The following is a 9305-nucleotide window of genomic DNA, read 5'->3' as shown; positions in this document are numbered from 1 at the left end:
CCAGCTCGCCTCCGACGGTCCCTCATCTGCCTGAGGAGTGGGTCCAGTTCGCCTCAGTCGGTCCCTCATCTGCCTGAAGAGTGGGTCCAGCTCGCCTCCCACGGTCCCTCATCTGCCTGAAGAGTGGGTCCTGCTCGACTCAGTCGGTCCCTCATCTGCCTGAGGAGTGGGTCCAGTTCGCCTCAGTCGGTCCCTCATCTGCCTGAAGAGTGGGTCCAGCTCGCCTCCCACGGTCCCTCATCTGCCTGAAGAGTGGGTCCTGCTCGACTCAGTCGGTCCCTCATCTGCCTGAAGAGTGGGTCCAGTTCGACTCCGACGGTCCCTCATCTGCCTGAAGAGTGGGTCCAGTTCGCCTCAGACGGTCCCTCTTCTGCCTGAAGAGTGGGTCCAGCTCCAGTCTCCTCGTGTCCGTCTGTCCGTCTGTGAGAGTCGGATCTCTCCTTCACTGGAACTCCTCCAGGTTTCTACGCTTTTTTCCCAAAGAGGTTTTTTTTGTAGTTTTTCCTGGCCGAGAAGGAGAGTCTAAGGACAGAGGACCCTGGGACATCGTCCCTCGCCACCACAGACATTGTCTGACTTCATCGCCACCACAGACATTGTTGATTCATTTCTCCCTGTGGCCCTCAGAGGCAACTGTTGTTGTGATTTTGGGCCTTACAAAAATAAATTGATTTGATTTGATTTGAATGTATGACATCATCACATTCTACTCTAATGTATGACATCATCACATACTACTGTAATGTATGACATCATCACATACTACTGTAATGTATGACATCATCACATACTACTGTAATGTATGACATCATCACATACTCTAATGTATGACATCATCACATACTCTAATGTATGATATCATCACATTCAACTCTAATGTATGACATCATCACGTTCTACTCTAATGTATGACATCACATACTCTAATGTATGACATCATCACATACTACTCTAATGTATGACATCATCACGTTCTACTCTAATGTATGACATCATCACATTCTACTCTAATGTATGACATCATCACATACTCTAATGTATGACATCATCACATACTACTCTAATGTATGACATCACGTTCTACTCTAATGTATGACATCATCACATTCAACTCTAATGTATGACATCATCACATACTACTGTAATGTATGACATCATCACATTCTACTCTAAAGTATGACATCATCACATACTCTAATGTATGACATCATCACGTTCTACTCTAATGTATGACATCATCACATACTACTCTAACGTATGACATCATCACATTCTACTCTAATGTATGACATCATCACATACTCTAATGTATGACATCATCACATACTCTAATGTATGACATCATCACGTTCTACTCTAATGTATGACATCATCACATTCAACTCTAATGTATGACATCATCACATACTACTGTAATGTATGACATCATCACATACTACTGTAATGTATGACATCATCACATACTCTAATGTATGACATCATCACATCCTACTCTAATGTATGACATCATCACGTTCTACTCTAATGTATGACATCATCACATTCTACTCTAATGTATGACATCACATACTACTGTAATGTATGACATCATCACATATTACTGTAATGTATGACATCATCACATACTCTAATGTATGACATCATCACATACTCTAATGTATGACATCATCACGTTCTACTCTAATGTATGACATCATCACATTCAACTCTAATGTATGACATCATCACATACTACTGTAATGTATGACATCATCACATACTACTGTAATGTATGACATCATCACATACTCTAATGTATGACATCATCACATACTCTAATGTATGACATCATCACATACTACTCTAATGTATGACATCATCACATACTACTCTAATGTATGACATCATCATGTTCTACTCTAATGTATGACATCATCACATACTCTAATGTATGACTCTAATGTATGACATCATCACATACTCTAATGTATGACATCATCACATACTCTAATGTATGACATCATCACGTTCTACTCTAATGTATGACATCATCACATTCTACTCGAAAGTATGACATCATCACATACTCTAATGTATGACATCATCACGTTCTACTCTAATGTATGACATCATCACATTCAACTCTAATGTATGACATCATCACATACTCTAATGTATGACATCATCACATACTCTAATGTATGACATCATCACGTTCTACTCTAATGTATGACATCATCACATACTCTAATGTATGACATCATCACATACTCTAATGTATGACATCATCACGTTCTACTCTAATGTATGACATCATCACATACTACTCTAATGTATGACATCATCACATACTCTAATGTATGACATCATCACGTTCTACTCTAATGTATGACATCATCACATTCAACTCTAATGTATGACATCATCACATACTACTCTAATGTATGACATCATCACATACTCTAATGTATGACATCATCACATACTACTCTAATGTATGACATCATCACGTTCTACTCTAATGTATGACATCATCACATTCTACTCGAAAGTATGACATCATCACATACTCTAATGTATGACATCATCACGTTCTACTCTAATGTATGACATCATCACATTCAACTCTAATGTATGACATCATCACATACTACTGTAATGTATGACATCATCACATTCTACTCTAAAGTATGACATCATCACATACTCTAATATATGACATCATCACGTTCTACTCTAATGTATGACATCATCACATACTACTCTAACGTATGACATCATCACATTCTACTCTAATGTATGACATCATCACATACTCAAATGTATGACATCATCACGTTCTACTCTAATGTATGACATCATCACATACTCTAATGTATGACATCATCACATACTCTAATGTATGACATCATCACATACTCTAATGTATGACATCATCACATACTCTAATGTATGACATCATCACATTCTACTCTAATGTATGACATCATCACATACTCTAATGTATGACATCATCACATACTCTAATGTATGACATCATCACATACTCTAATGTATGACATCATCACATACTCTAATGTATGACATCATCACATTCTACTCTAATGTATGACATCATCACATACTCTAATGTATGACATCATCACATACTCTAATGTATGACATCATCACATACTCTAATGTATGACATCATCACATACTCTAATGTATGACATCATCACATACTCTAATGTATGACATCATCACATTCTACTCTAATGTATGACATCATCACATACTCTAATGTATGACATCGTCACATTCTACTCTAATGTATGACATCATCACATTCTACTCTAATGTATGACATCATCACATACTACTCTAACGTATGACATCATCACATACTCTAATGTATGACATCATCACATACTCTAATGTATGACATCATCACATACTCTAATGTATGACATCATCACATTCTACTCTAATGTATGACATCATCACATACTACTCTAACGTATGACATCATCACATACTCTAATGTATGACATCATCACATACTCTAATGTATGACATCATCACATACTCTAATGTATGACATCATCACGTTCTACTCTAATGTATGACATCATCACATACTCTAATGTATGACATCATCACGTTCTACTCTAATGTATGACATCATCACATACGCTAATGTATGACATCATCACGTTCTACTCTAATGTATGACATCATCACATACTCTAATGTATGACATCATCACATACGCTAATGTATGACATCATCACATACTCTAATGTATGACATCATCACATTCTACTCTAATGTATGACATCATCACATACTCTAATGTATGACATCATCACATACGCTAATGTATGACATCATCACATACTCTAATGTATGACATCATCACGTTCTACTCTAATGTATGACATCATCACGTTCTACTCTAATGTATGACATCATCACATTCTACTCTAATGTATGACATCATCACATACTCTAATGTATGACATCATCACGTTCTACTCTAATGTATGACATCATCACATACGCTAATGTATGACATCATCACGTTCTACTCTAATGTATGACATCATCACATACGCTAATGTATGACATCATCACGTTCTACTCTAATGTATGACATCATCACGTTCTACTCTAATGTATGACATCATCACGTTCTACTCTAATGTATGACATCATCACATACGCTAATGTATGACATCATCACGTTCTACTCTAATGTTTAGTGAAATGTAGTTTTTATGATGTTATAAAAATGAGGCATTGAATGTGTAAATTTGTAAATATTTCTGGAATATAAATATAAATCAGGAGCAGATTAAATGTTAAACTCTGAGCGTGTTTGATCTTTATGTCTTTATAATGTTCCATATTCAGTAAATCTGTTAAAACATCTTTGACTTGTTCAGATGTCGAGGGCAAAAGTGTCTCAAACGTATGACTTTCATATGAATTTGACAAGAAAGTTTTAGTTTGATTTTACTTCAGTCTCTGAAATATTAAATTTAAAACTAAATGTCATGAATAAAAGTTGAATACTTCTGAAGCTTTAGTTGCAGAACAGTTCAATGTATGAATCATATTTTACAGGAGATGGAAGTATAACATGGACCTTTGCTGCCACCTCCTGGTTCTGTTTGGTATTGATTGAGAGCAACATTTTTAGCACAAAATAGAACAATTAATGTTCAAATCATTTCACCTTTGTCTCTGAGCGAGTGTCCACACGGAGTGTCCACAAGGAGTGTCCACACGGAGTGTCCACAAGGAGTGTCCACAAGGAGTGTCCACACGGAGTGTCCACAAGGAGTGTCCACAAGGAGTGTCCACACGGAGTGTCCACAAGGAGTGTCCACACGGAGTGTCCACAAGGAGTGTCCACACGGAGTGTCCACAAGGAGTGTCCACAAGGAGTGTCCACACGGAGTGTCCACAAGGAGTGTCCACAAGGAGTGTCCACACGGAGTGTCCACAAGGAGTGTCCACACGGAGTGTCCACACGGAGTGTCCACAAGGAGTGTCCACAAGGAGTGTCCACACGGAGTGTCCACACGGAGTGTCCACAAGGAGTGTCCACACGGAGTGTCCACAAGGAGTGTCCACACGGAGTGTCCACAAGGAGTGTCCACAAGGAGTGTCCACACGGAGTGTCCACAAGGAGTGTCCACAAGGAGTGTCCACACGGAGTGTCCACAAGGAGTGTCCACACGGAGTGTCCACAAGGAGTGTCCACACGGAGTGTCCACAAGGAGTGTCCACAAGGAGTGTCCACACGGAGTGTCCACAAGGAGTGTCCACAAGGAGTGTCCACACGGAGTGTCCACAAGGAGTGTCCACACGGAGTGTCCACACGGAGTGTCCACAAGGAGTGTCCACAAGGAGTGTCCACACGGAGTGTCCACACGGAGTGTCCACAAGGAGTGTCCACAAGGAGTGTCCACACGGAGTGTCCACACGGAGTGTCCACAAGGAGTGTCCACACGGAGTGTCCACAAGGAGTGTCCACAAGGAGTGTCCACACGGAGTGTCCACAAGGAGTGTCCACACGGAGTGTCCACAAGGAGTGTCCACAAGGAGTGTCCACACGGAGTGTCCACAAGGAGTGTCCACACGGAGTGTCCACACGGAGTGTCCACACGGAGTGTCCACAAGGAGTGTCCACACGGAGTGTCCACAAGGAGTGTCCACAAGGAGTGTCCACACGGAGTGTCCACACGGAGTGTCCACAAGGAGTGTCCACACGGAGTGTCCACACGGAGTGTCCACACGGAGTGTCCACAAGGAGTGTCCACACGGAGTGTCCACAAGGAGTGTCCACAAGGAGTGTCCACATGGAGTGTCCACACGGAGTGTCCACAAGGAGTGTCCACAAGGAGTGTCCACACGGAGTGTCCACACGGAGTGTCCACACGGAGTGTCCACAAGGAGTGTCCACATGGAGTGTCCACAAGGAGTGTCCACACGGAGTGTCCACAAGGAGTGTCCACACGGAGTGTCCACAAGGAGTGTCCACAAGGAGTGTCCACACGGAGTGTCCACAAGGAGTGTCCACAAGGAGTGTCCACACGGAGTGTCCACAAGGAGTGTCCACACGGAGTGTCCACAAGGAGTGTCCACACGGAGTGTCCACAAGGAGTGTCCACAAGGAGTGTCCACACGGAGTGTCCACAAGGAGTGTCCACAAGGAGTGTCCACACGGAGTGTCCACAAGGAGTGTCCACACGGAGTGTCCACACGGAGTGTCCACAAGGAGTGTCCACAAGGAGTGTCCACACGGAGTGTCCACACGGAGTGTCCACAAGGAGTGTCCACACGGAGTGTCCACAAGGAGTGTCCACACGGAGTGTCCACAAGGAGTGTCCACAAGGAGTGTCCACACGGAGTGTCCACAAGGAGTGTCCACAAGGAGTGTCCACACGGAGTGTCCACAAGGAGTGTCCACACGGAGTGTCCACAAGGAGTGTCCACACGGAGTGTCCACAAGGAGTGTCCACAAGGAGTGTCCACACGGAGTGTCCACAAGGAGTGTCCACAAGGAGTGTCCACACGGAGTGTCCACAAGGAGTGTCCACACGGAGTGTCCACACGGAGTGTCCACAAGGAGTGTCCACAAGGAGTGTCCACACGGAGTGTCCACACGGAGTGTCCACAAGGAGTGTCCACAAGGAGTGTCCACACGGAGTGTCCACACGGAGTGTCCACAAGGAGTGTCCACACGGAGTGTCCACAAGGAGTGTCCACAAGGAGTGTCCACACGGAGTGTCCACAAGGAGTGTCCACACGGAGTGTCCACAAGGAGTGTCCACAAGGAGTGTCCACACGGAGTGTCCACAAGGAGTGTCCACACGGAGTGTCCACACGGAGTGTCCACACGGAGTGTCCACAAGGAGTGTCCACACGGAGTGTCCACAAGGAGTGTCCACAAGGAGTGTCCACACGGAGTGTCCACACGGAGTGTCCACAAGGAGTGTCCACACGGAGTGTCCACACGGAGTGTCCACACGGAGTGTCCACAAGGAGTGTCCACACGGAGTGTCCACAAGGAGTGTCCACAAGGAGTGTCCACATGGAGTGTCCACACGGAGTGTCCACAAGGAGTGTCCACAAGGAGTGTCCACACGGAGTGTCCACACGGAGTGTCCACACGGAGTGTCCACAAGGAGTGTCCACATGGAGTGTCCACAAGGAGTGTCCACATGGAGTGTCCACAAGGAGTGTCCACATGGAGTGTCCACATGGAGTGTCCACACGGAGTGTCCACACGGAGTGTCCACATGCAGTGTCCACAAGGAGTGTCCACATGCAGTGTCCACATGGAGTGTCCATATGGAGTGTCCACATGGAGTGGACACTCCATGTGGAGTGTCCACAAGGGGTGTCCACATGGAGTGTCCACATGGAGTGTCCACACGGAGTGTCCACACGGAGTGGACACATGGAGTGTCCACATGGAGTGTCCACATGGAGTGTCCACAAGGAGTGTCCACATGGAGTGTCCACATGGAGTGTCCACAAGGAGTGTCCACATGGAGTGGACACATGGAGTGTCCACATGGAGTGTCCACATGGAGTGTCCACAAGGAGTGTCCACATGGAGTGTCCACAAGGAGTGTCCACAAGGAGTGTCCACATGGAGTGTCCACATGGAGTGTCCACATGGAGTGTCCACAAGGAGTGGACACATGGAGTGTCCACATGGAGTGTCCACATGGAGTGGACACATGGAGTGTCCACATGGAGTGTCCACATGGAGTGTCCACAAGGAGTGGACACATGGAGTGTCCACATGGAGTGTCCACATGGAGTGTCCACAAGGAGTGTCCACATGGAGTGGACACATGGAGTGTCCACATGGAGTGTCCACAAGGAGTGTCCACATGGAGTGTCCACATGGAGTGTCCACAAGGAGTGTCCACATGGAGTGTCCACATGGAGTGTCCACATGGAGTGGACACATGGAGTGTCCACATGGAGTGTCCACATGGAGTGTCCACAAGGAGTGGACACATGGAGTGTCCACATGGAGTGTCCACAAGGAGTGGACACATGGAGTGTCCACATGGAGTGTCCACAAGGAGTGTCCACATGGAGTGTCCACATGGAGTGTCCACAAGGAGTGGACACATGGAGTGTCCACATGGAGTGTCCACATGGAGTGTCCACATGGAGTGTCCACAAGGAGTGTCCACATGGAGTGGACACATGGAGTGTCCACATGGAGTGTCCACAAGGAGTGTCCACATGGAGTGTCCACATGGAGTGTCCACAAGGAGTGTCCACATGGAGTGTCCACATGGAGTGTCCACATGGAGTGTCCACATGGAGTGTCCACAAGGAGTGGACACATGGAGTGTCCACATGGAGTGTCCACAAGGAGTGTCCACATGGAGTGTCCACATGGAGTGTCCACAAGGAGTGGACACATGGAGTGTCCACATGGAGTGTCCACAAGGAGTGTCCACATGGAGTGTCCACATGGAGTGTCCACATGGAGTGTCCACATGCAGTGTCCACAAGGAGTGTCCACATGGAGTGTCCACATGGAGTGTCCACATGGAGTGTCCACATGCAGTGTCCACAAGGAGTGTCCACATGGAGTGTCCACATGGAGTGTCCACATGGAGTGGACACATGGAGTGTCCACATGGAGTGTCCACATGGAGTGGACACATGGAGTGTCCACATGGAGTGTCCACATGGAGTGTCTACAAGGAGTGGACACATGGAGTGTCCACATTGAGTGTCCACATGGAGTGTCCACAAGGAGTGTCCACATGGAGTGGACACATGGATTGTCCACATGGAGTGTCCACATGGAGTGTCCACATGGAGTGTCCACAAGGAGTGTCCACATGGAGTGGACACATGGATTGTCCACATGGAGTGTCCACATGGAGTGTCCACATGGAGTGTCCACATGGAGTGTCCACAAGGAGTGTCCACATGGAGTGTCCACATGGAGTGTCCACTCCATGTGTCCACTGGACACATGGAGTGTCCACATGGAGTGTCCACATGGAGTGTCCACAAGGAGTGTCCACATGGAGTGGACACATGGAGTGTCCACATGGAGTGTCCACATGGAGTGTCCACATGGAGTGGACACATGGAGTGTCCACATGGAGTGTCCACATGGAGTGTCCACAAGGAGTGTCCACATGGAGTGGACACATGGAGTGTCCACATGGAGTGGACACATGGAGTGTCCACATGGAGTGTCCACATGGAGTGTCCACATGGAGTGGACACATGGAGTGTCCACATGGAGTGGACACATGGAGTGGACACATGGATTGTCCACATGGAGT

This window comes from Eucyclogobius newberryi, unplaced genomic scaffold, assembly GCF_026437365.1.
Source record: "Eucyclogobius newberryi isolate DKJ021-1_F unplaced genomic scaffold, fEucNew1.0.hap1 SCAF_20, whole genome shotgun sequence".
In the NCBI taxonomy this organism is placed as follows: domain Eukaryota; kingdom Metazoa; phylum Chordata; class Actinopteri; order Gobiiformes; family Gobiidae; genus Eucyclogobius; species Eucyclogobius newberryi.
Note: the sequence above shows the minus strand (reverse complement) of the source record.